The sequence below is a fragment of the Acomys minous genome (genome assembly GCF_964271855.1).
Source record: "Acomys minous genome assembly, chromosome: 6".
Lineage (NCBI taxonomy): Eukaryota > Metazoa > Chordata > Mammalia > Rodentia > Muridae > Acomys > Acomys minous.
The window spans coordinates 111744214-111771882 of NC_140487.1; the positions used below are offsets into that span (position 1 = coordinate 111744214).

At 48.1% G+C, this 27669-nt stretch overlaps 2 long non-coding RNA genes across 2 annotated transcripts in view; one reads left to right on the forward strand and one right to left on the reverse strand.

Annotated features, from left to right (window-relative positions):
- LOC311601058 overlaps positions 1-27669 on the reverse strand; it is a 403201-nt gene that overhangs the window by 195617 nt on the left and 179915 nt on the right. The window lies entirely within an intron of this gene.
- On the forward strand, positions 1414-27111 carry LOC311601051. Its single transcript, XR_014780441.1, has 3 exons — positions 1414-1596; positions 17437-17650; positions 26306-27111. It is a non-coding gene; the product is annotated as an uncharacterized lncRNA (long non-coding RNA).

The window sequence follows — 27669 nt, forward strand, 5'->3', positions numbered from 1 at the left end:
TGCTGCCCGGTGTCCAGGCTGGGGGACCCTCATTCATGGCAGTGTATCCATGTAAGACAAACCTGCTCACCAGAAAGAGAAAGAGAGAGAGAGAGAGAGAGAGAGAGAGAGAGAGAGGGAGGGAGAAAGAGAGGGAGAGAGAGAGAGAGAGAGAGGGAGAGAGAGGGAGAGAGAGAGAGAGAGAGAGAGAGAGAGAGAGAGAGAGAGAGAGAGAGAGAGAACACCCAGTGAAGGTTCTATAGAGTCAGTAATAATAGCCAGAGCACGAGTACCTACTGTGTGCTGGACACTCTACTGGAATCTTCATTCATTCTTCAAAACATATTTAGGGTCTGCGTGATGGTTGGTACTGAGTCTCGATTTGATGAGATCTAGAATCACCTAGCAGTTGGAGTCTCGGGCCTATCTGTGAGTGCATTTCTGGATTTGCCATTTAGGAAGATGGCGAAGTCCACACTAGCGGCACCATTGCATGGACTAGGGTACCATGCAGAGGAGGGATGAGGGAGAAAGTGACTGAGCATCCTCTGCTTCCTGACTATGGCTGTCGTGCGGCCCACTGCTGCCTTGTCCCTTCTGTGAGTCAGTGAATCTGTCCTCCACTAAATTGCTCTAGTCAGTATTTTGTTACAGAGGAGAAAAATGCTTCTTTTTTGAGGGGGGGTGGTGGTTGTTTCAAAACAGGGTTTTTCTATGTAGCCTTAGCTGTCCTGAACTCACTTTGTAGACCGGGTTGGCCTCAAACTCACAGCGATCCGCCTGCCTCTGCCTCCCAAGGGCTAGGATTAAAGGCGAGCGCTACCATGTCTACCTGGAGAAAAGTAATTAGTACAGCCTTCTGTATGCGGTCACCTTTGTAGATCCTGGATGCAACCATGAATGAGAGAAACAAAGAACACTGCTCTCTGGGAGCTGATGTCACATCCACAGTCCCTAGGATGTGGTCCACAGCCTCCACCCATTTCTCCCATTTCTCTGTTCGAGATTTTGTTTTACTTTGATGCAGGGTCGCCCTGCATGGTCCAAGCTGGTCTGGAATTGGGCAGTCCCCCAGGCATAGACCCTAAGTATTGAGATTACATGGGAGCATCACCACGCTGGCCTCAGAATCGATGAGGATGCTGAGGACCAGAAACAGGCCAAAGGCACCAGGGACTGAGCACTGAGACATGTCTTAAATCCAGACCTGCCAGGCTTCTTAACCGGAGCATCAGCGCAAGGAACTATGGGAGGTGAAAAGAGCCAAGCGGTCCTCAAGAGGCCACCTGGAGCCCAAAGGACGGGTGCCAGGCTCCATAAGCGCCTCAGATGCTGGCAGTAACTGAAGAGTAGAGTCAGGGGTTGAGGTGGCCGCAGCTGTGGAGGGGTTACTCCCTGAACTCAGGCTTTTCCTTGTCCTTGTTTGGAATTCCCTTCTTGACGTAAAAACTGTGAGTCACGGTCTCAGCATTTGTCTCGATTGCACAACCCACGGAGATGATTGCAGACACTGCCGTGCCTCACGCCAGCACGGTTTCAACAGTCATGAGTCCCCCTCTCTGTCCCGGACGTGAGGGATTTCGTTTGAAAGGCTGAAGAGAGCAATACAGGAAAAAGGTGAGCGAGCCTTAAAGACCTCATGTGCCACTCAAGGAGCCTGCTGGGGGCGTACTAAGACTCGGGGATGGCCGGAAGAGCTCAGTCAGCACTCCTCCCAGACGCAAGCCTTTGCACTAGCCATTGCACTAGCACCCCTGATGAGCAAATAGCCCCCTAAACAGTCAGCAATGCCTAAATCTGCGGCTCCTGGATCAAGCTCTGGTGTGTGATCTCAGGAAGGACACCGTGCGTGCGTGCCTTGCCAGAGCCTCGGTGAATAGTGGCTTTAAAAAGAAAGGAATTGTAGGAGGCGGGGCTTGTGAGTCCCACTTCTCTCTGAGGAGCCCCAGGCACTTTACAATCGCTGAGGAGGGGGAGGCCACATTCCTCAGTGATGTCACCGGCGGTAAATTACTTCTGCTCAACTAAATAAGTGTCCCCCCCCCCATGTCCATTTTCAAGCAAGCAGATTCAATGAAATCTGTTTTTTTTTTTAAAGAGGGGTTCAAGAGTAGTAAAGAGTTAAGAGAGAATAAGGGAGGAAGGGTGTCAAAACACATTATATATGTATAAGATTGTGAACATAACAAAATAATATAAATGTATATGTAAAAAATAAAAAAATATGAGTTCGAGGCCAGCCTGGTCTACAAAGCGAGTCCGAGACAGCCAAGGCTACACAGAGAAACCCTGTCTCAAAAAACCAAAACCAATAAATAAATAAATAAATAAATAAATAAAAGTTTGGGTCTGAACTGTCAGAGATGGAGGAAGGAGAAGGGAAGAGACTAGCCACTAAGGTGAAGGGATTCCCCCCAGCTAGTCCAATGTAGCAGACAGGAGGTAGTTGCAGCCCCTGAGGGTGGGATGAGGCTGGGGACTTTCATACAGTGACTACTGCCCATTGCAGCCCTGGTTCTCTGCCAGGACTCAGAAATCTCTGATCCTCACAAGGAATCTTGTAACTCATCTTAAGCCATGCTGGACAGAGGTCAGCTTCCTGATGGTCCCCAGAGCTGCTTATGTAGCTCGTTTTATAACTTCTCCTTTCTTCCTCCTCCTCCTCCTCTTCTCTCTCCCTCTTTCTCCTCTTTGTTGTTGTTGTTGTTTTCTCTCTCTCTCTCTGTTTTTTTTTTGGTTTGGCTAGTTGGTTTTCTCCTCCTCCTCCTCCTCCTCCTCCTCTTCTTCTCCTTCTTCTTCTTCTTCTTGGTTTTTCAAGACAGGGTTTCTCTGTGTAGCCTTAGCTGTCCTAGACTCGCTTTGTAAACCAGGTTGGCCTCCAACTTGTAGTGATCCGCCTGCCTCTGCCTCCCAAGTGCTGGGATTAAAGGCGTCATGGGCCACCACGCCTGGCTGGCTGGTTGGATTTCAAGACAGGTTCTCTCTGTATCCCTGGCTGTCCTGGAGCTCACTCTGTAGACCAGGCTGGCCTCCAACCCACACAGATCCCCCTGCCTCTTCCTCCTGAGTCCTGGGACTAAAGGCATGCTCCACCATGTCCAGGCCCAATTGTTTTACTCTTTAAGAGTGCCCACTCAGGTGACCACCAGGGTCTTTTTCCCTATTTTCCTTGGTCACATAGATTGTGTCTAGAGATCACAGTGGTAGTCCTTGTCTAGCAAATCTCCACAAAGGTGGGGGAATGGTTACCCACAGTACAGACCAGTGAGACCTGGTTGGTCTCAAACTCACAGAGATCCACCTGCCTCTGTCTCCCCAATGCCACCAGGCCTGGCTGGACTTGCATATGTTTGAGTCGCAAAACAACTTAATGATGTCATCAAAGATAGCTACTTTAGATGGCATTTTTCAGGAAGCGAAAGAGAGGCCACAAGGTGAGCCACAGAGGACCCCAACCACCGCAGCTGCTGCCAGAATACCACTGCAGATTGCACTTATTAATATTCATTTATATTTATTATTATCGCACATGTGTGTGCATGGTGTGTGCAGGTGTGCGGTCCACACATGTGGAAGCAGGAGACCGCTTTGTAGAGTAGTTTCTGTCCTCCCACCTGTAAGTCCGTTCTGGAATGGGACTCAGAGCCTCTCGTTTTGCTCCCAGTACCTTTACATGCTGAGCCATTGGGCCTACCTCATTTACTTATTCATTTTTTTAGATTTATTGATTCTTTTGCTGTTGTTGTTCTCTATTTTTTTGAAACAGGGTTTCTCTGTGTATTAGCTCTGGCTGTCCTTGAACTCTCTCTGTAGACCAGGCTGGCCTCCAACTCACAGAGATCTGCCTGCCTCTGCCTCCCAAGTGCTGGGATTAAAGACGTGCGCCACCAGGCTGTTTGTTCTCTTTTATATGTGTGGGTGGTTTTCTTTCTTTCTTTCTTTCTTTTTTTTTTTTTTTTTTTGTTTTTTAGACAGGGTTTCTCTGTGTAGCCTTGGCTGTCCTGGACTCACTTTGTAGACCAGGCTGACCTCGAACTCGCAGCGATCCACCTGCCTTTGCCTCCCAAGAGCTGGGATTTAAGGCATGCGCCGCCACACCTGGCTGGGTGAGTGTTTTGCCTGCACAACACGTGCGGCACGTGTGTGCCTGGTACCCATGGAGGTCACAAGAGAGCATCCGATCCCCTGGAACTGGAGTTATAGAAGCCTCTGAGTCACCACGTGGGGTGCTGGCAACCAAGCCTGGGTTCCCAGCAAGAGCAGCACGTACTTTAAACTGCTGATGGCGTCTTCTCCACTTAAGTTTATGTGCCGTGTAAAATCAGGGGTTCTAGAATTTCCTTTTAGCACAGAGTATGTTGTTTCCACGCTAGGTTTCATATGACGATCCAATACAGCAAGCGCTCTGGATGCTGGCGAAAGTGGTTCAGAGATCGCCCGCTGAAGGGACCCTGCTGCTGTCCGCAGCGCCAGTCTTTTCAGCTTCATTAGTCCCGAATCCTTCCATAGATCCTGAAGACAGGAGAACTCAGCTTAAAAAAAAAAAATCACTGGACAAGGAGCTGGAGACATGGCTAAGTGGTTAAGAGCACTGACTGCTCTTCCAGAGGTCCTGAGTTCAATTCCCAGCAACCACATGGTGGCTCACAACCATCTATAATATGATCTAATGTGCACTGTATACATAATAAATAAATCTTAAAAAAAAAAGAAAGAAAGAAAGTCACTGGACAGGAATCATTTTCCAGCTGGGTGTGGTGGCGCACGCCTTTAATCCCAGCACCTGGGAAGCAGAAGCAGGCGGATCTCTGTGAGTTCAAGGCCAGCCGGGTCTACAAAGCCAGTCCGAGACAGCCAAGGCTACCCAGAGAAACCCTATCTTGAAGAAAAGGAAAAAAAAAAAGTCATTCTCTATGGTTCTTCCCAAAGTTTAGGAGCCATGGGGAGTGGAGAGAGGCCCTTGTTCTCCCAACTTACAGATGAGGGTTGTTCATTGAGTCAGAGTCCAGCTGCCTCCTGAGGTCATGAGAAAGAAGGCCAGGGCAGGCGAGGGGCACAGGAAGTGGAACCGGCCAGCTGCGAGGCAGCAGCAGGCGTGGGTACAGTGGCCTCCTGGATGGGCCAGTGACATCACAACCCCAGGAAACAGCTGCCTAAAAGGCCCTCACTGTCCGTCATCCCTCCTCTGGGAAAACCAGCCACCAGCTGTCGCCGTGCTCTTCATACTCTGGCTCTTCCTAGATTGTCCCGGAGCGATCCATCATCCTTAGTAGTGGCTCCCGCTTGCTCTCATGGTCTACTATGTGCCTGAGCCGCGTTTCCCTGTGCAGCACAGCTCCCAATTGTGTTCTCCTATGTCACTGCATGGGGGGGGGCAGGGGCAGCTAGGTCCCCATTTTTCAAATGATGGAGGGTTTAGGGCAGTGGCTCTCAATCTGTGTATCACGACCTCTGGAGGTCACATATCAGCTATCCTGCATATTAGATATTTACATTGCGATGTCTGTGTTAGGGCTCAGGAAAGGGCTGAGCACGCTACTGGGTGCTCTGTAGAGGTAGCTATTGCTCTGACTGTCCTTATTAGCAAAGGAAGACACAGAGGCTCAGCATTGCAGTGACAAGTACTAAAGACTTGGGGCCTCCAGGTTAGTGGTGACTACCTTCAGCCCTAAATTTCTAGGCCAGGATTCTCCTCTCACTCTCGAATTCAGCTTCTGGGGCTATGGCTACAAAATACCGCGACTTGATGGCTCACAGCTTTGTGTTCCCGTAGTTTTCTGGAGGCTAGCAGTCCAACACCAAGGTGCTTCAGCATAAAAGTCCCATTCTAGAAGCATTGGGGTGACTCTTCATGTCCTCCTCCTCCTCCTCCCCTTTCTCTTCTTCCTCCCCCTTTTCCCTATAGTGGTTGCCATAACGTTTGTCAATCTGTGGTGTGGGGTTTTGTAACTTCAGTCTTAAGTTCCATCTTTGCTGGTTCATCTTCTCTGTATGTCTCCATTTCGTGTGTGTGTGTGTGTGTGTGTGTGTGTGTGTGTGTGTGTGTCTGTGTCTGTGTGAGTGTGTGTCTGTGTGTATGAGTATGTGAGTGTATGTCTGTGTGTGAGTGTGTATCTGTGTGTGTATGTTTGTGTGTGAGTGTGCTGTGTGTGAGTCTGTGTCTGTGTGTGAGTCTGTGTCTGTGTGTGAGTGTGTGTCTATGTGTGAGTGTGTCTGTGAGTGTGTGTCTGTGTGTGAGTCTGTGTGTGAGTGTGTGTGAGTGTGTGTGTGTATGTGTCTGTGTGTGTGTAATGCTCATACTTGTTATGCATTGCTTTGTTACTAGCCTACACCCCTAGGCCTCTCTTTTTACATTTTATTTTGAGACAGGGTCTCACTAAGTTTCCCAGGCTGGCCTTGAGCTCTCTCTGTCACCCACATTGGCCTTGAGCTTTTGATTCTCCTGCTTCAGACCCCCGAGGAGCTAGGATTAGAGGCCTGCACCGCTGGGCCTGGCTTCTGTCTTCAATCCTTCTCTTCTAAGGGTGCCAGTCCTTGGTATTTAGGATTCTAAATAAAGGACAGTGTTATTTCAAGATCCTTAAGTACATCTGTAAATAGTCTGTTTTCACTTAAGATCATATTCTCAGGTACATGGGTTAGATGTGGGGGTGGGGCACGATTTCAGCCCACTATAACCGCTGCTACCACCCGGCTCAGTGAGTCAAGCCTTCACTGAGCAGGGGCACCATACATACCAGGGATACAATTGCCTCTAGCATAGCGTTGCCCACTGTCTCCTGGGGGAGGTAGCCGGGGAGCGGCTGTTATCCTTCGTTTTGTTTGTTTATCAATTTTGCATATGTGTGTGCAACTTGTAGAGGTCAGAAGACAATTTGCAGGGGTCAGTTCTCTCCTTCGTATGTGGACTTTGGGGACTGAAATCAGGCCATCAAGACCCTTTACTCACGGAATCATCTAATTTGGGCCCCAACTTTTGTTATTTTGCGATAAGATTTTGCTATGTAGCCTCAGCTGGCCTTGAACTTTCCATCCTCTTATACCCCAGCTTTTATAAGTGTATGCTGCTATGCCTCGAAGAGGGGTTGATGTTTAAACTAGCTGTAGAAATAACAAGCATAAACTCACAAGAACAGAACAAGTCATGAAGCCTGGGATGGGGTAAGCAGGAGCAGGTATCAACCAACCAATCAATCAATAGCTATTTATTAATTATTCACTACGTACAAGACACTTTAGGAGACAATGTGTATTTGTAAAATAGTAGAAAGGAGCCGGGAGATGGCTCAGTTAGTAAAACGCCTGCTGCATAGGCAGGAGGAATCAAGTTCAGATCACCAGCACCCATGTAAAAGCCTGGTGTAGGGAATAGGTCTGTAATCCCAGTTTGGTGGGTGGGGGGTGGGGGTGGGGGGGACAGAGAAGGCAGGCGGATCCTAAGCACTTGATGGCCAGCCAGTCTAGCCAATCGGTGAGCTCGAGGTTCAGTGAGCCCCTATATCAAAATATAAAGTAGAGAGTGACTAAAAAGAGGCCCCCAACGTCAAACTCCGGCTTCCACTACTCATGTACACACACATGAACATGCACCTAAATGTATGTGAACACCTGAACACATGCACATACATAACACACACACACTAACCAGGAAAGCTTCACCTTGACGAGAAGAGCTCACGTGTAGTCTACCTGTCAGTGCCTCAGTTTCCTCATCTGACATGTGCCTGAGTTAATAATACTTACCTCCCGGAAGTGCTGGTGTAAGACAAGCTACCTAAGCCTTCATCCAGCAAAGCACTTGGACTTTTCCCATGAGCAGCATCCATGATCTAAAGTAAGGGGCTAGCAGGATGCCAGGCTCTGAGAAAGTACCAGATAAAATACCAGGTCCTGTCCTCTGTCCCCTGATTTGTAAATTGGGTTAAAAAAAAAAAAGCCACACATATGTGTAAGTGAGGGCACAGGACAGGGTGGGCTAGAGCCCCAGGGCATGAGCCTCCAGACAACAGGGAGGGTGTGGTCAATCTCTGGATGTTTCCTACAGGAAGCAGGTTATGAACCAGACCCTAGGCAGAGGCAGGTGAATCTCTGTGAGTTTGAGGCCAGCTTGGTCTACACACTGAGTTCAGGATAGTCAAGGCTACACAGAGAAACACTGTCTCGAAAAACCAAGACAGAGAGAGAGAGAGAGAGTCCAAGCATGGAGTGGACCTGCAATTCCAGCACCTAAAAGGCTGAGGCAGGAGAGTTGCTGTGAGTTTGAGGCTAGCTAAGGTAAACAGCAAGACTGTCTCCAAGCAAAACAAACACTGAAAGAAAATAGATTTGGGCCAGATGGTGACCTTTTCTGAGAGGTCCTGGGCTTCTGCGGGACAAATGAGCATATGTAAAAGTGAGAGCCTTTCTAAGTCTAAAGAGAAAAAAGAAAAAAGCCCCAAGGGTAAGTACAGACAAGAACGTACTTAATTGTGTCACCGGCATTTGCATTTCTTTCAATTTTGCTCCAATTTTGGTATCATGCTTTATGCAGGGAATTTCCTATAGTGGATAGTCTCATGTGTTCATATATATATATATAATGTAATTAATTGTTGAGATGGGGTCACACGATATCGCCCTGTCTAATTTAGAACTCACTATGAGTGTCTTCTTCCTCGGGAAACCACTAAATGGTGGGTGACACCAGTGCAGGGTGAGGGCCTGGAGGACCGGCAGCAGTCTTAGGGGTTGCTTAGGTTGGGACCTTGTGGCTGTAGCCTCGTGGCTGTGGCCATTGAGGTCACAGGACTCGGGGAGGTAAAGCCGAAGACAAGGAGTGGATCCCCGTCACCAAGCTGGGCTGTCTGGTTAAGGACACGAAGATCAAGTCTTTGGAGGGGATTTATCTGTTCTCCCTGCCCATTAAGGAGTCTGAGGTTATTGATTTTTTTCCTGGGCACATCCCTAAAGGATGAGGTTCTCAAAATCACGCCAGTGCAGAAGCAGACAGGGGCTGGCCAGTGGACCAGGTTCAAGGCTTTTGTCGCTATTGGGGACTACAATGGTCACCTTGGTCTTGGTGTTAAGTGTTCCAAGGAAGTAGCCACTGCTATCCAAGGGGCCATCATTTTGGCCAAGGTTTCCATGGTCCCTAATGTGGAGAGCCTACTGGGAGAACAGAATCAGGAAGCCACACACTGTTCCGTGCAAGGTGACAGGCCACTGTGGCTGTTTTGGTGCATCTCAACCCTGCCCCAAGAGACACTGGTATCATCTCTGCTCCTGTGCCCAAGAAGCTACTGATGATGACTGGTATTGATGACTGCTGCACATCAGCCAGGCGCAGCACTGCCACCCTGTGCAACTTTGCCAAGGCCTTTTTTGTTTGTTTTGCTTGTTTTTTGAGACAGGGTCTCTCTGTGTAGGCCTTGACTGTCCTGGACTCACTTTGTAGACCAGGCTGGCCTCGAACTCACATCAATCCGCCTGCTTCTGCTTCCTAAGTGCTAGGATTAAAGGTATGTGCCGCCGCCACCACCACCGGTGCCAAGGCCACTTTTGATGCCATCTCCAAGACCTATAGCTACCTGACCTCTGACCTCTGAAAAGAGACTGTGCTCACCAAGTCTCCTTATCAGGAATTCACTGATCATCTTGTGAAAACTCACACCAGAGTCTCTTTTCAGAAGACACAGGCTCCAGCTGTGGTTACCACATAGGGGTTTTTATACAAGAAAAATAAAGTGAATTAACTGTTAAAAAAAAAAAAAGAACTTTGGCTGGAGAAATGGCTCAGAGGTTAAGAGCACTGGCTGTTCTTCCAGAGGTTCTGAGTTCAATTCCAGCAACCACATGGTGGCTCATAACCGTCTGTAATGAGATCTGGTTGTGCAGGCATATACACAGGGAGAACACTGAATATATAATAAATAAATCTTAAAAAAAAAAAAAGAACTCACTATGTTGGTCAGGCTGGCCTCAGGTTTACAGCAATTCTTCTGCCTCTGCTTTCTGAGTGCTGGGATTACAGGTATTCACCATACACCGTGGCCTTATATATTTCTAGCATATGTAGAATTCTGTATAGGTAAGCCTTCAGTGAGCATTTTGTTGAATCAATATTCATCATCACCATCATCTCCTCCACCACCAACACCACCACTACCATCACCACCATCACCACTATCACCACCACCTCCACCACCTCCACCACCTCCACCACCACCATCACCACCACCACCACCATCACCACCATCACCACCACCACCACCACCACCACCACCACCACCATCACCACCATCACCACCACCACCACCACCACCACCACCATCACCACCATCACCATCACCACCACCACCACCACCATCACCACCACCACCATCACCACCACCACCACCACCACCACCACCACCACCACCATCACCACCACCACCATCACCACCACCACCACCACCACCATCACCATCACCACCACCACCATCACCACCTCCACCACCATCACCACCTCCACCACCATCACCACCTCCACCACCATCACCATCACCACCATCACCACCACCACCACCACCTCCACCACCATCACCATCACCACCATCACCACCATCACCACCATCACCACCTCCACCACCACCACCATCACCACCATCACCACCACCACCACCATCACCACCACCACCACCACCATCACCACCACCACCACCACCATCACCTCCACCACCACCATCACCACCACCACCACCACCATCACCATCACCACCATCACCACCACCACCACCACCACCACCATTACCACCATCACCACCATCACCACCACCACCATCACCACCTCCACCACCATCACCACCACCACCACCATCACCACCTCCACCACCATCACCACCTCCACCACCACCATCACCACCTCCACCACCATCACCACCTCCACCACCATCACCATCACCACCATCACCACCACCACCACCATCACCACCTCCACCACCATCACCATCACCACCATCACCACCATCACCACCATCACCACCTCCACCACCACCACCAGCACCACCATCACCACCACCACCACCATCACCATCACCACCACCACCACCACCATCACCACCACCACCACCACCATCACCTCCACCACCACCATCACCACCACCACCACCACCATCACCATCACCACCATCACCACCACCACCACCACCACCATTACCACCATCACCACCATCACCACCACCACCATCACCACCTCCACCACCATCACCACCACCACCACCATCACCACCACCACCACCACCATCACCTCCACCACCACCATCACCACCACCACCACCACCACCACCTCCACCACCACCACCACCACCACCACCACCACCACCATCACCACCATCACCACCACCACCACCACCACCACCATTACCACCATCACCACCATCACCACCACCACCATCACCACCTCCACCACCATCACCACCACCACCACCATCACCACCACCACCACCACCATCACCACCACCACCACCATCACCACCATCACCACGCAGTGCTGGCAATGGAGCCCAGGGCCGCTCATGTCTTAGGCAAGCACTCTACCCCTAAACTACCCCCTCAGCTCATAAATTACTTTTATCTTTCTATTTTACATAAACCATGATGTCTTAGGAGGTGTGTTTCCTTTCTGGGACTAGAGGAATAAGGATATCCACAGGCAAAGGCAGGCGCTGGGAACAGCTGGAAACTGGTTGGAGCATCCAGCCACTGCGCTGACAGGACAAAACACACAAAAACCTCACTAGCCTGGACCTGTGGGATCAAAGGCCACGTGGCCTGTGGGTTTCTAAACCCGGTCGGCTGAGGGAAGGTGTGAGCAAAGACTTTTTTTTCTTTTCTTTTTCTTTTTGTTTGTTTGTTTGTTGTGTTTTGTTTTGTTTTTCGAGACAGAGTTTTTCTCTGTGTGTGTGTGTGTGTGTGTGTGTGTGTGTAGCCTTGGCTGGACTAGATTTGTAGACCAGGCTGACCTCGAACTCACAGCAACCTGCCTGCCTCTGCCTCCCAAGTGCTGGGATGAAAGGGTTTTTTGTTTGTTTGTTTCCTGCGACAGGGTTTCTCTGTGTGTAGCCCTGACTGTCCTGACGCAAAGGCTTCATTTAAGCAAGCCTGCCGTTGGAAGCCTGACGGGAAGAGAGACCATGACTTCACAGGTGCCAGCCTTGTCATCGGCTTGGAGCCCTTGAGGCCTGTGCACGCTGCTCTTGCCTTGAGATAAGAAACTGGGCGGTCAGTCTTTTGAAAGGTTATTTTGTTTCTGGAGCCACCAGATCCAGTGGGTGGATTGTGTCTTGAAATAGAAGCATCTGGAAAGGCCTGTGAATCATTCCTCTGAGCTGGCTTGCCTGGGAGGTTTCATATCCTGTTCTCAGCTCACCTTGAGAGGGATGTGTGTGTGTGTGTGTGTGTGTGCGTGTGTGCATGTTGGTGTTTTCAGATCTGTTTGCTTAGGATTTGGTTTTGAAACATTTTTTTTTCTTTTTTTTGCTTTTCGAGACAGGGTTTCTCTGTGTAGCCTTGGCTGTCCTGGACTCACTTTGTACACCAGGCTGGCCTCGAACTCACAGCGATCCACCTGTCTCTGCCTCCCTGAGTGCTGGGATTAAAGGCCTGTGCCACCACGCCCAAGCTGGTTTGGAAACTTTTACTTTCTTTTAAAAGCTTTTTTTCCCCCCAAGCTGGAAGAATAGTTTTAAATGTTTTTTGTTTGTTTGTTTGTTGTTTTTGAGAAAGTTCAAACCCTAGAATGACTAAGGCCCTGAGAGGCATTTGCACTTTGTGAGGGGAATTTGTGTCTCCTGTGAATCATCCAGTCACTGAGCTCTGCAGAGAGAAGACCTTTTGAAAGGCTTCTAAGTTAGCCCCTCATTATGCAAATAGGGAAACTGAGGCGGGGTGGGGGGTGGGGGTGGGGCAAAGGAGTTCTGCAGAGTTCTTGGCCTGTCTGCAGGAGCCCCACAGGCTTTAGGGCTGACTCCTCACGGGTAAGTTTTGGGTTGCAGAGCACTCCTGGGCGTCCTGCACCTACTTAGTGGGTACATTTTCAAAATCAGAGGGATGGTAAGAGAAGGTGCTAGGAGCAGACACCAAGGGTTGGAGGACAGGGAACGGATGGAAGGAAACGTGCAGATGTGACACCCATGTGAGGACAGTTAAGCCTCATCAGGATCCTGTTAGGCAGTGGTTTTCAATCAGGGGACATTTGACAAAGTCTGAAGGTATTTTGGTTTGTCATAACTTGCATGAGGGATGCTCTGACATCTGGTAGAGGTGGAGCCTAGAATGCCACTAAGCACCTACGGTGCACAGGATAAACACAAAAGTTGTTGTATACTCTAAACATCTGTAGTCTCAGGGCTAAGGGAAGTTCTGAGTAGAAGTACTTACCCTCACAGTACCTCAGCTTCCTTTATTTAAAAAAATATATATTTATTTGTATTATATGTACATTGGTGTTCTGCCTGCTAGTATGTGTGTGTGAGGGTGAGAGGTGCCCTGGCACTGAAGTTACTGACAGTTGTGAGCTAACATAAGGGTGCTGGGAATTGAACCTAGGTCCTTTGGAAGAGCAGCCAGTGCTTTTAACCATCGAGTTAACTTTCCAGCCCCCTCAGCTTCCTTTTGTATAAAGGATGTAACAATACCTCCATTGTACTATCTGAGTTCAAAGCCAGCCTGGTCTATAAAGCAAGTCCAGGACAAAAATAAAAATAACAAACAAACAAACAAAAACCCCTCCATTGATAATCACTATAATGACCTAATAAATTCCTTAGAACAAAACCTAGTATGCAGTAAATATTGAATGAATCATTTTTTTTAAAAGAAAAAAAAAAAAGCCTGGCAATGTTGGTGCCTGCCTTTAGTCCCAGCATTTAGAAGGCAGAAGCAGTTCGAGACCAGCCTGGGTCGGTCTCCAGAATGTTCAGTCATTCTTGGACAGCCAGGGTTACGCAGAGAAACTCAGTCTCAAAAAATAAAACCAACCAAACAGACAAAACCTGAAAAAGTATCCGGCACATGCCTGTAATCCCAGAACTCGGGAGGCAGAGGCAGTAAGATCTCCAAAAGTCTGAGGTCAGCCTGTGCTACACTGTAAGGTAAGGGTCAGGCCAGCCTGTGCTACACTGTAAGGTTCAGGCCAGCCAGGGCTGCAGAGAAGGCCCTGTCTCAACTAAACCAAACCAAACAGACTAACAATCATGACAATGATGGGGCTGGAAAGATGGCTCAACTGTTAAGAGCACTGGCTGCTCTTCCAGAGGACCCAAGTTCAATTCCCAGCAACCACATGGTGGCTCACAACTGTCTGTAACTTCAGTTCTGGAGGATCTGACGTCAAACACACAGCCAGACATGCAGACAAAACATCAGTGCACATAAAAATTAATAAATAAAAAAAATAATGACAATGATGAGAACAAGGTTGTTCTGGAAGAATTGTACTTAAAACCCAGGTTTCCTTTATTGGAGGGTATTTGAAAGACTGTAGATCTGCTGGGTGGTGGGGTCCTGTCAGCAGCTGAGGCTCATCTATGTGGCATCCTAGGGGCTCCCAATTTTTCCTTTTTCAGACAGTCTACTTTAAATTTCACTTCATATTTTATGATAAAGCAACATGAACTAAGCCAGGCATGGTGTCGCACACCTGTAATCCCAGCACTTTGGGAAGCAGAGGCAGGCAGATCTCTGAGTTTGAGGCCAGCCTGGGCTACAAAGTGAGTCCAGGACAGCCAGGGCTATACAGAGCAACCTTGTCTTGAAAAACCAAACAACAACAAAAACAACAAAACCATGAACTTCCTCAGCAGGTCATTTTTCAGCCCCCTCCTGACACATAGGCCACTGTAGGCTATAAATGAGGGTAGAAGTAGAGCCACGCTGGCAAGTGTATTGGTATTCAGAAGCAGGCAAAAGTGAAAAATAAAATAAAAACAAAAAACAAAAAACAAAACAAAAAGAGCTGGGCGTGGTGGAGCACACCTGTAATCCCAGCACTTTGGGAGGCAGAGGCAGGTGGATCGCTGTGAGTTCGAGGCCAGCCTGGTCTACAAAGCAAGCCCAGGACAGCCAAGGCTACACAGAAAAACTCTGTCTCAAGAAAAAAAAAAAAAAAAGAAAAAAGAAGCAGGCAAAAGGCAATGCAGACAGGCACACAGCTCCTAGACCATCTGCTCTAGTTAGGGTTACTATTGCTATAATAAAACATCATGCAAAAAGTAACCTTGGGAGGAAAGGATTTATTTAGCTTACATTTCCACATCACTGTTCTGTAGTGAGAATTTTGGTTTAAAAAAAAAAAAACACAACCCGGGCATGGTGGCACATACCTTTAATCCTAGCACTCGGGAGGTAGAGGCTGGTGGATTGCTGTGAGTTCAAGGCCAGCCTGGTCTATAAAGCAAGTCTAGGACAGTCAAGGCCACACAGAGAAGCCCTGTCTCAAAAAAACCAAAACCAAAACCAAAACCCACAGAAATATTATTAAGAATGTGTTTTTGTTTTAATGCCAGGTGTGGGGATATGGGGCTGCTTTGGAGCGACTAACTGTGATTAGCCTGGTGCATGGTTTTGCCAGCTGCAGATTTGTGTGTGTGTGTGTGTGTGTGTGTGTGTGTGTGTGTGTGAGAGAGAGAGAGAGAGAGAGAGAGAGAGAGAGAGAGAGAGAGAGAGAGAGAGATTGTGTGATGTTTGGGATTCTGGGGACTTCTCAGAGGTTATATAAAATGCTAGTGCCCAGAGGTGGGGCTGTTGGTTGGTTGGTAGTTGTTCTTGGTTGTCGTTTGTTAAGTAGTCATGGGAAACCAAGTAAAAGGAAGAAGAAATTAGGCATCCTGATGGCAAAGATCAAACTTGCCCCAAGGAGCTTCGCACCCCTAGTCAGGAGGAAATAGTCTAAGGATAATGTTGTCTCCTTTCTGGCTTTATTCAGGGATCTCATTCCTTTCCTCACTATCCTTTTTTCTCTCATATCTAGTGTTGGGGGGCTGAAAGGGAAGAAGAAAAGGGGTGGAGAAGGGTGGAAGAAAGAAGAACCCACAAAGTAATCAAGGCTGGTTACACTGCTCTCTTGGCAAACTTTTAAAAATCTATTTTTAAATTTTATTTTAATTTTATTATATTTCTTCTTTTAACATGTACATTTATATTATTACACATAAATAAAATAAACTGAATACAGCAGGAAGAACTATGAAACAATCAGGAGTTATATAAATGTTATATTCCTACTCTGAATGAAAATCAATATCTATCATATCTCATCTCTATTAATTTAAAACATCTATTCAGATCTAAAAACATCTTAACCTTCTAGCCAACTAAGCTTAATTGTAAGACTAAGCTATCTGGTCTTCAACCCCACCAGAGACTTGAGAAAGAATAAAACTTAATTACCTGAGTGAACCGGAAGTGCAGGTTAGCAGTTTCCAAAATGAAAAAATGTTAATGTCTGATTTTATTTTGGTTTCATATATCTTTTTCTCCCTTCCAACACCCCAACATCAGGTAGAAGACGAAGATGGCTAAGGCGTGTGGTTCTCTTTGGCTACTTCCTGCTGTTTAGGGTCATCAGGCTCTTTGGGGCAATAACAATCTCCCTTGTCAGGATATTCAGCCAGCAACAGCAAACACAGCCGCAGCTTTCTTTTCCTCCTCCAACCATTCTTCTGGAAGCCTTCCTTCCCCTTTCTCTCTGGGCTCTCATATTTATACACGCTCGGAGTTCACACAAGATGTTTTCCAGCTGGCAAAAACCACACCCCATGCACGAGGCAGTCTCCTGCTGACAAAGATCATATGCCCTCTCATGAGGCTGTTAACCAGCTTCGTGGACAAACTGGAGCAGCCCCCATATACCACAACTGGGACTAAAACAAGAACATGTTTACATACCATAACTGAGGTTTTAAAGAAACCAAAACTTCCCAATGCTATCCATCATTGGAGGAAGTTAGGACAGGACCTCAAGGAAGGCAGGAAGATGGAGGCAGGAGCTGATACAGAGGCCATGGAGGGGTGCTGCTTACTGGCTTACTCCCTCTGTCTTGCTCTATCTGTTTTCTTAAATAATTCAGGACCACCAGTTCAGGGTTGATACCACCCACAATGGTCTGGGCCCTTCCCCATCAATTACTAATTAAGAAAATGCCTTACAAGCTTGTCTACAGCTCAACCTTACAGAGGCATTTTCTTAATTGAGGGTCCCTCCTCTCAGATGACTTTAGCTTGTTCAAGTGGACATAAAACTACCCAGCTTGCCATCAGTCAATCCCTAAGCAAGAGAGCAAGGTCTGAAAGAGGCCTTCAGTCTGGGACAACTGCCCTGAGGCCTTGCACCTCCCTCAGAGGGCCCACATCTGATCCTCCTGTCTTGAGCTTTGATGGCCTCTTACCCAGTCTGGGGCCTGTTCCACGCTGTTCACTTTAACCCTTTAATCCTGTCCTCAGCCAGTGGTGAAATTCCTGCACTGGCCAGTGAAAAGGGCCAGTTTACTGGGACATCCCTGTGTGCAGCTCCAGGCCTCTCGCATCTCTGCAGCGTTCTCTCAGAATGCCTCTGCTTTACCAGGGACTCCCTTTTCCAAGTTTGACGTTGAAATATTCGATGGTTAAGTGGCCAAAGCACTTGCTACACAAGCATAGAAGACCAGGAAAAGGCCAGGTAAGCATGCCCGCCAGCTTGTACGTGGGTGCTCAGGGGTTGGAGGCAGGAGATCCTAGGAGCAAGCTGGTTAGCCAGATTATCTACATCTGTGAGCTTGAGTTCCTTCAAGGGAGCCTGCCTCAGTGAATAAAACAAGAGGACACCCAACAGTCAACTGTGAGCCTCCATATATGCCTGTGCACATACATGCATCATCCACTCCTACACATGCACACGTGCACCCACCCAACCGCAGACGCAGTCATATACAAGGGGGGGGGGGGAAAGCAGGTCATGTTTCCAGAACATTGGAAGTTAGGCGTGTTATACACACAACAGCTCTCCCAGCGGTGTTCCTATCTCCAGCTCTGAAGACCTACTATGCTTTCTATTGTATTCAGTTTCCATCACTCCTGTAACAAACGACTCCAGCCGGATGGCTTGAGACAACACTATATCAGTCAGTCAGAGCACCAACCCTGTCAACCCCCACCCCCCCCAATAGAACCAAAATGCCAGTAGGACCGCTCTCCTTTCTGGAGGCTCAAGTTAAAACCTATTTCCTGGCTTTCTGGCTTCTAAGCTGGCCCCTATGCCTTGGCTGACAGCTCATCGACACAAACAAAAATATGGCATCCCGCCAATATCATGGCGCACGCCTTTACTCCCAGCACTTGGGAGGCAGAGGCAGGTGTATCACTGTGAGTTTGAAGCCAGCCTGGTCTACAAAGTGAGTCCAGGACAGCCAAGGCTACACAGAGAAAACCCTGTCTTGGGAAAAACAAAGCAAAACAAACAAACAAACAAACAAACAAACAACAACAACAACGAAAGGCCCCCTTCCCTCTTCTCCCTGCCCAATCTCTCTCCCCAACTCTCTTCCACTCCTTACTCACATTAAAGATGTTTGTGAATTGTGCAACATGCCCCCACCCATCTCTGATAAACTGATGAAGAGCCTTAATTTTTTTTGGTTTTGTTTTCCGTCTGGCTGTCTCTCTGCCTCCCAAGTGCTGGGATTAAAGGCGTGGGCCACCACTGGGTGAATGGCTTTAATTCTAGCTGCAAACTAATGCCCACTTGCTGTGTAGAGCACGGGTTTTGGGGCAGGGTCTCTGTTTGTGAAGGATTACTCTTTAGTCTGCCACACAGGGAGGGGCGAAGACCATGCCAAGCCAGACAGGCTACGCTCCTCATAAAGGGAGCAATGCTATTCACGTGGTGTGATGTCACGGGGCTCAGTGTGGCCAGGTGTGCTGGTATTTCTGGTAAATATAGAAAAATCAGATTCTTAGGTGAAACATTCTAATTTTGAAATCACTGCGAAGATAAGAAAGGAGGGAAAAAAAACCCCACATCAAACCAACTCAGGGGCTATTATCTGATCCTCAGCCACTCAGGTGTATTCTAGGGGCCTCTTTTGTCCCAGCAGCCTGGGTCAGAAGATAAGAAATCACCCAGTCCGTGCCCTGGGGATAAGGCGCCGAGGGGCCTGGAGCCCAGAGGGGAAACCGGATCAGAAGCACAGTGGTCCCTGCGGGGATGCCTCAGGGGAAGGCTCTGAGGGAGAAGGGACCAACCATCTCCCTGAGGGGCCAGCCATCACCTGCAGGAAGCAGCGGTGCATCAAAGAGCACAGGAAGTCAGGCTGAGGCCAACCTGCAGAAATCCTGCCGAGCTAGCAAGGTCGCTCCGGTAGGTCAGGTCGCTTGGTAGGTCGCTTCGAGCCTCCTGGCTTCAGAACAAACCAAGCATCACCCCGTTCTAGCTGCAAGACGCTGGAATCTCTTCTTCCCTGAAACCTTAGCAGCCCTACAGCTGGGAGATGGCAGGCAGGGGCATGAAAAAGAAGCTTTTCGCCCCATTTATTCATTTATTTACTTATTTGTGTATGTGCACACATTTGCATTTGTACGTGAAGGCAGGGGGTCAATGTTGGGTCGTCTTTCTTCTTCTTCTTTTTTATTTATTTATTTGTTTATTTATAAATTTAATTTTATTAATTTATGCTTTTTAAAATATTTTATTTAAATTTTAATTTATGCACATTGGTATGAGGGTGTCAGATCTTAGAGTGACAGACAGTTGTGAGCTGCCATGTGGGTGCTGGGAATTGAACCCCGGGTCCTTTGGAAGAGCAGGCATTGCTCTTAACCACTGAGCCATCTCTCCAGCCCTATTAATTTATTCTTATTACATCTCAATGGTTCTCCCATCCCTTGTATCCTCCCATTCCTCCCTCCCTCCCAGTTTCCCCTGATTCCCCTCCCCTATGACTGTGACTGAGGGGGACTTCTTCCCCCTTTATATGCTCATAGGGTATCAAGTCTCTTCTTGGTATCTTTTTTCTTTCTTTCTTTCTTTTTTTTCCCCCCGAGCCAGGGTTTCTCTGTGTAACCTTGGCTGTCCTGGATTCACTTTGTAGACCAGGCTGCCCTGGAACTCACATTGATCCACCTGCCTCTGCCTCCCGAGTGCTGGAATTAAAGGCGTACGCCACCACGCCCATCTTTTTTTTTTTTAATGGTTTTTTTTTTTTTTTTTGACACAAGGTTTCTCTGTGTAGCCTTGGCTGTCCTGGACTCCCTTTGGGGGCATCTTTCTTAACTACCTACGTCTCACCATATCTCTTGAGACAAGATCTCTCACTCATTCTGCTGGACTAGCTGGCCAGGGATCCATCCTCCTGTCCACACATCTCTGTGGCACCGGCATGACAGGCTTCTAGCTCTCTCTCACGAGGTCTGGGGTTCTGAACTCAGGTCTTCATCCTTGAACATCTCGTGCTTTACCAAGTGAGCCGTTGCCCCAGCCCCACTTTAATTTTACTTATTCATTTTTTCAGTGCTAGGGATCAAATCCAGGCCTTAGGCAGGACAGGCAAGGGTTCTACCATTGAGCACACTCCCCCAGCGCACCCTTTCAACTTGTTTGTTTGTTTGTTTGAGACAGGGTTTCTCTGTGTAGCCCTGGCTGTCCTGGAACTCACTCTGTAGTTCCAGGCTGGCTTTAAACTCAGAGATCCACCTTCCTCTGCCTCCTGAGTGCTGGGATTAAAGACATGCACCACCATCCAGCTCTTTCAGTATTGACCCCCCCCACCGGGTGGTGGTGGTGGCGGCACACGCCTTTAATCCCAGTACATGGGAGGCAGAGGCAGGTGAATCTCTATGAGTTCTAGGCAAACTTAGCTTACAAAATGTGTTCAGGACAGCCAGGACTACACAGAGAAACCCTGTCTCAAAATAAACAAAAAACAAACACACTCTCTCATGTGCACATGCCCGCCCCCCACCCCAAAACCAAAAAAAACAAAAGCTTGAACCCAACAACATTATCTCCCTACTTAAACATTAATCAAAATCCTTTTGTTTATTAACAGTATTATTTATTTCTTTAGAGACAGGGTCTTACTATGTAGCACTGGCTAGCCTGGAACACTATGTAGACCAGGCTGGCTTTGAACTCACAGAGATCCACCCGCCTCTTCCTCCCCAGTACTGGGATTAAAGGCCTGTGACACTACTACACCTGACCCCAAAATATTTTGAGTGCTATGCTTTGCATTAGAAATAAAACCAGAGCCTGATGTGGTGGTGCATGCCTTTAATCCCAGCACTCTGGGAGCAGAGGCAGGAGGATTGATGTGAGTAAGAGACCAGCCTGGTCTACAACGGGACAGCCAAGGCTACACTGAGAAACCCTGTCTTGAAAAAAAAAAAAAGAAAGAAAGAAAGAAAAACAGGCTTATTGTTGCAGTGATGACTACTGTCCTTCCATGAGGATGGTGTGTGTGGTCTCACTGCAGGATGGCCCAGGAGGGGGGAAGTGCCCATCAATTTAATTACTTTAGACTAATTACCTACCACCTAAAGCCATGGCTGTGCTTCCTTCATCCTCCTCTGCCAAGACGTAATAACCCAGGCTCGGGTGGAGCCTATCGGGTCATGCTGTAAGTCACACGCTTAACCTCTCTGAACTTGTCTCCTTGCCAGTAAGCCAGGAGGGAAAAATGGCGCCAATTTCACAGTGTGGTTATGAAGAGTAACGAGCCGACGTGTGTCAAGCACTTGAAACGGCTGTAAAAATCAGGGGCCCATAAATATTGACTTCACGTGTCAGTCACTCTTCTGCCGTCATGCTGGATAAAAGCAGCCCAGGGAGAACTGACCGGTTGACTTGGGCTTACAGTTCTAGGGGGACACAGTCCGTCTTGGCAGAGAAGATGTAGCAGGAAGAGCTTGGAACAGTGGCCTACCAAACCCAAGGTCAGGAGACAGAAAGGCAAATAGAGCTGGCACTTAGCTGGCTTTCTCCATTTTCTACAGACCAGAATCTCCTGCCCAGGGAAACAGGCCCATGGACAGTTAAGATGGGTTTCCCCACCTCAGTAAAGGCTACCTTCTGTCTATCAAGAAAACCCCCCAGGTGTGCCCAGAGTCCCATCCTCCAGGTGACTCTTGATAACTGACACTACCACTCTCTTCTTACTGCCCATGTTTATTATTTTAGTCATCTTACTGTTGGTCTTTCTTGAGACAGGTCTTACCATGTAGCTTTAGCAAGCCTAAGCTAACTGCACACCAGGCTGGCTTCAGATTTGTGTTGCTCCCCCTGCCTCTGCCTCCTGAGGATCTCAAACATAGGCACGTGCCATCACACCAGCCTTCTTGATCTTCTTTTATTTGTATCTAGTTTAATTTTACAAGTATTTATTTTTTGTGTGTATATATGTATTCACACATGTGCTGCAGCACACATGTGATAGGTACAGAGCAATTTTCGAGTGTCAGTTCTCTCTTACCACTGAGTAGAACCCAGGGATTGAATTTAGAGTGTCAGGCTCTATAGCATATGCCCTTATTTGTTGAGTGGGGTGGCCAGCCTTTCTCTGAAATTTCTTTCTCCCCCCCCCCCCAGACAGGGTCTCTCTGTGTAGCCTTGGCTGTCCTGGATTCACTTTGTAGACCAGGCTGGCCTCGAACTCACAGCGATCCGCCCGCCTCTGCCTCCGGAGTGCTGGGATTAAAGGCGTGCGCCACCATGCCAGGTTTGAAATTTCTTGATAAATGGGGGAATTATTTTTTTTAAAGATTTATTTATTATGCATACAGTATGCATCAGATCACATTATTGATGGTTGTGAGCTACCATGTGGTTGCTGGGAATTGAACTCGGGACCTCTGGAAGAGCAGCCTGTGCTCTTAACCACTGAGTCATCTCTCCAGGAAATGGGCGAATTATTTCAACCGACAATTTAAGCAGGTCATGGTGACACATGCCTGTAATCTCAGCATTCAGGAGACAGAGACAGGAAGGTCATGAGTTCAAGACCAGCTTGAGCTACATAACCAGACCTTGTCTTAAAAACTGAACCCCAAACCTAACTAACAACACACAATGTAACGAAGGTGACCTATGTAATGTGGCAAAAATCAAGTGAGTGTTGCTCTTTGTCTCCAAATGTTTACAAGCCAACTGAGGGGAATTTTAATGTTGAGTTTTCTTTTTTTTTTTTCGAGACAGGGTCTCTCTGTGTAGCCTTGGCCATCCTGGACTCACTTTGTAGACCAGGCTGGCCTCGAAAACACAGTGATCCGCCTACCTCTGCCTCCCGAGTGCTGGGATTAAAGGCATGCGCCACCACGCCCGGCTCTCATGTTGAGTTTTCTGTATTGTTTTTTTGAGTTGTTTCATGTGTGAGGGTCTTTTGTCTTCATGTATGTGTCTATGCACCATGTGTGTGAAATGCCTAAGGAGGCCAGAAGAGAGTGTCAGGTGCCTTGGAACTAGAGTTTATAGATGGTTATGAGGCTCCATGTGGGTGCTGGGAATCGAGGCTGGGTCCTCTTGGGAGATCAGCTGGTGCTCTTAACTGCTGAGCCCTCTCTCCAGTCTGAATGGTGCTGTTTTATAAACATGGAGACAAGGTTTGAAGTAGGTCAGCAAGTGGCTCATTGGCACTGAGTTTGGAGAGAAAGAGACCACACTGGCCTTGCAAGGCATCGTCCTGTGGTTCCAGGACTCAGGAGGATGACAGAGGTGGGTTATAGTGGGTTTCTGACAGCCGGGGCTACAGAGTGAATTGGAGTCCAGCCTGGGCTTCATGAGACATAAGGGGAGGGATGTCGGGGCGTGGGGGGCTGGGGGGGATGGGGGGACAGAGGCAAGGGGCAAGGGGGAGAGCAGAAAGAAGGGAAACGTGTGGCTTGAATCGTGTTGCCAGGGCTTTCAACTTGAGAGTGTCCCACAGAATAAGTGAAGTCACACGAGGGTCTGTTGGTTCTGTTTGAGGTTAGATCTCCGCCTTCCTGGTCCCAGATCCAGGAGGCTCCAGGGTGGGGGTCAGGTCAGGGCTCTGGCTCAGACTCTAGCCTCAGTTTCGGAGCCAAGTTTCTCCCTCCCTTGGGAGAAGAGACTGCTGGGGAGGGCAGGGTGAAGAGCCTCGGTGCACAGGACTGGACCAGCTGCCACCAAAATGTTCTCACCAGGAGGCTTTCCCAGCTGCTACTTCCCAGACCTTCAGCATCTAAGAAACAGTTGGTACATCCTGAAAACCTGGCTAGTAGCAAATGGCGTGGGATCTATCCTAAGCATGGAATAAACTGGGTGTGGTAGCAGACACTTAGAACTCAGCCCATGTGAGGTAGAGGCAGGAGGACCAGGAATTCAGGGTTGTTCCTAGCTACCTAAGGAACATGAGGCCAGCCAGAGCTACATGACATCTTGTCTTAAAGAAAGTAATTTAAAATGTTTAAATGAGCCAAGCATTAAAGGTGAATGAATACCTTTAACCCCAGCACTCAGGAGGCAGAGGCAGCCTGGTCTATAGACTGAGCTCCAGGACAGGCAAGGCTATCTAGCAAGACCCTGTCTCAGAAAACAAACAAACAAACAGTTTAAACACGCAGTAGCAAACGATGGTATGACTGAGGATAGATAATAACGGCACATCTGCCAAAAAGTGTTGGAAACATTCTTCTCCTCCTCCTCTTCCTCTTCTTCTTCTTCTTCTTCTTCTTCTTCTTCCTTCTTTTTTCCCCAGAGTCAAGATTTCAATCAGGCTGGGTGTGAACTTGTGGATGCAGGCTCCTCCTCCTGCCTCAGAAGAGAGAGAGAGAGAGAAAAGAAACTATTAGCATTAGCTGCCCATTATTTTTTGTTTGTTTGGTTTGGTTTGGTTTGGTTTGGTTTGGTTTGGTTTTGGTTTTTCGAGACAGGGTCTCTCTATGTTGCCTTGGCTGTCCTGGACTCACTTTGTAGACCAGGCTGGCCTCGAACTCACAGTGATCCACCTGCCTCTGCCTCCCGAGTGCTGGGATTAAAGGCGTGCGCCATCACGACTGGCTAGCTGCCCATTTTTTAACATCCCCCATAGCCAGATGCCATCCTGAGCTCTTTGTATTGATTTTCTCAGCAAACCCTCCCGTTTTGCTGAACAGAACATAAAAAGATGAGAAGTCCGCTTACCATGAGCAGCTCTTCTTTCATTTCATAAGAGCTTTATTGAGCTGCAATTTGCATACCATAAAATTCACCCGATTTAAAGTATACAGTATTTTTTTTTTTTTATTTACAGAGCTGTGCAACCATCACCACTTCAGTCTGAGAATATTTTCATCATCCCCCCCCCCCTTGCAAAACCCAGTTCCCGTTAGCAAATGCTCCCCTTCCCCTCCCCAGCTCCAGACAACCACCAATCTACTCCGTGTCTCTCTAGATTTGCCTTTTATGGAAATTTCATATAAATGGAACCATATATTGTATGACCCTCTGAACATTGTTTTTTTGTGTGTGTTTTTTTTGTTTTTTTCACTTAGCATCATTTTGGAGGTCCATCCAGGAGGCTACATGTTTCGGTAGATTTTTATGGCTGAATAATATTGCATTGTGTTCTGTGCCACACTTTGGTGATGTCATCATCCGTTATGAACACCTGAGTCACTGCTGCTTCTTGGTGATTATGGAAACACGGCTATGAGCATCCTTGCAAGTCCTTGCATGGACAAGCTTCTGTTCCTCCTGGTTTCAGATAGCTGGGAGGAGATTGCTCAGCCTCAGAGTATACTTGGTTTCAATGTAAACGAAAACAGCCAGGCATGGTGGCACACGCCTTTAATCCCACCACTCTGGAAGCAAAGGCAGGCGGATCACTGTGAGTTCGAGGCCAGCCTGGTCTACAAAGTGAGTCCAGGATAACCAAGGCTACACAGAGAGACCATGTCTCGAAAAACCAAAACCAAAACCAAAAAATATAGTATGGATGTTGGGGATATAACCCATGCCCTTTGGGAGAGCCATGAGCCATTCTCAGCCCCTTGCCACCTTTTTTTTGTTTGTTTTGTTTTAATTTTTGTTTTTCAAGACAAGGTTTCTCTGTTTACCCTTAGCCGTCCTGGACTTGCTGTGTAAACCAGGCTGTCCTGGAACTCACAGCTATCCTCCTGCCTCTGCCTCCTGAGTGCCGGGATTAAAGGAGCATGCCACCATGCCTGGCTTCCTTTGTTTTTTTGGTTTTTGTTTTGTTTTTAATCTGTCCAGCAAAGCATGAGCGTTTGCTGAGAAAATTAATACAAAGAGCTTAGGATGACATCCTGGTTTTAGGGGATGTTAAAAAATGGGCAGCTAATACTAATAGGTGTTTCTTTTCTCTTCTTTCTTTTGTTCCCCCAGTTCTAGGGCCTAAACCAAGGGATTCCAGCAGGCCTAGGTGAGCTTCTGCTCCAGGGTTAGGAGAAGGTGCATTGGAGTCAGAGCACCCAGAGCCCAGTGGCGGCTTCCTTTGCTGAATAAAGCAGCTCTCGATCTTCCTCTCTCCCCTCCCCTCTCTCTTCCCCCCTCTCTGCTTCTTTTTTCCACTGCTGAGGGTTGAGCCCAAAGTTTTATGAATGCTAGACAAGAGCTCTACCACCGAGCTGCATGGCCAGCCCGTTAAAGTTGGAGCCCATCCATACAGACATATCATGCTGTCATCTTCAAAGGACAACCAAAATGACTTGGGAAGAACGGGACACAGGACCTCTTGCAAGTACCCTACGTTGAGGAACAGCTCCCCTCCTGTTTGCTCGTTAATGTAGCTACATTAATGAAGTCACGTATGTGGCTCACATGTGGACAGGAAATGTTTACCGCACACTTCTGGAGGTCAGAGGACAATGTTTGCGTATCAGTCCTCCGTCCGTGTGGGTCCTGGAACTCACCCACCGAGCCGTCTTGCCAGCCCTATTTTCTTAACAGTTTAGAGTCTGCTGCCTTGCAAGCTTGTATCTGACTCAAGGCTCACCACACTCCTGTGGGATGACTGTTGTGACTATCTTTTCTGTACAGAGAAGGCAATCCAAGGGAGAGGGTGACCTGCCCGAGGTCACAGACTCCATAGCCTATCTCCCTGGTGGGGTGGGGTGGGGGCGGAGAACCTTGCTGCCCAGGGTACTATCCGGGGTGTCCTGAGCTGGAGTGAACTTGTCCTTTGGATTAAAGCGGCTAAGAGTGATAATGATCATTCTAATCAGAGCCCAAACTGAATGCGAGTCGTTCATAAGAACAAAACGAGAAAACGGATTAGTATGAGCAACACATTTGCTCTCTATTGACTCTTGGGGTGTTCGGGTGAAGGGAAGGCTGAGGAGCCTGATCTGAGCAAGCACCTTGTGTTACAAGTGTGGAAACTGAGGCCCAGGGAGGAGAGTGGGTTTACCAAGGGCTCCGCGCTATGCTGGCAGTCCCTGGGGTTGTGTTTGCGGCATTCCTTGGGGACTTCAGTCTTTACTGGGAAGGTTTCTGCCCTCAGCCACCTGGAAGCCCTTTTCTAGAGCCAGTCGCCTTCCTCCCCTAAGACTGTCCCAAGGACTAGAACAAGGAAGGCGACAACCCACTTCCCACCAGGGTCCCAAGGCCACCATCCGGTGCTGGGCCAGGAATTCCTTTTAGAGACTTAAACAGAGCCGAAAACAGTTGTGAACCCTTGGAGAGCTCCAAGGCGCCCTCTACTCCCATTTCTCTCTCGACTTAGCTGACTCAGTCTCCCTAAGAGTCTT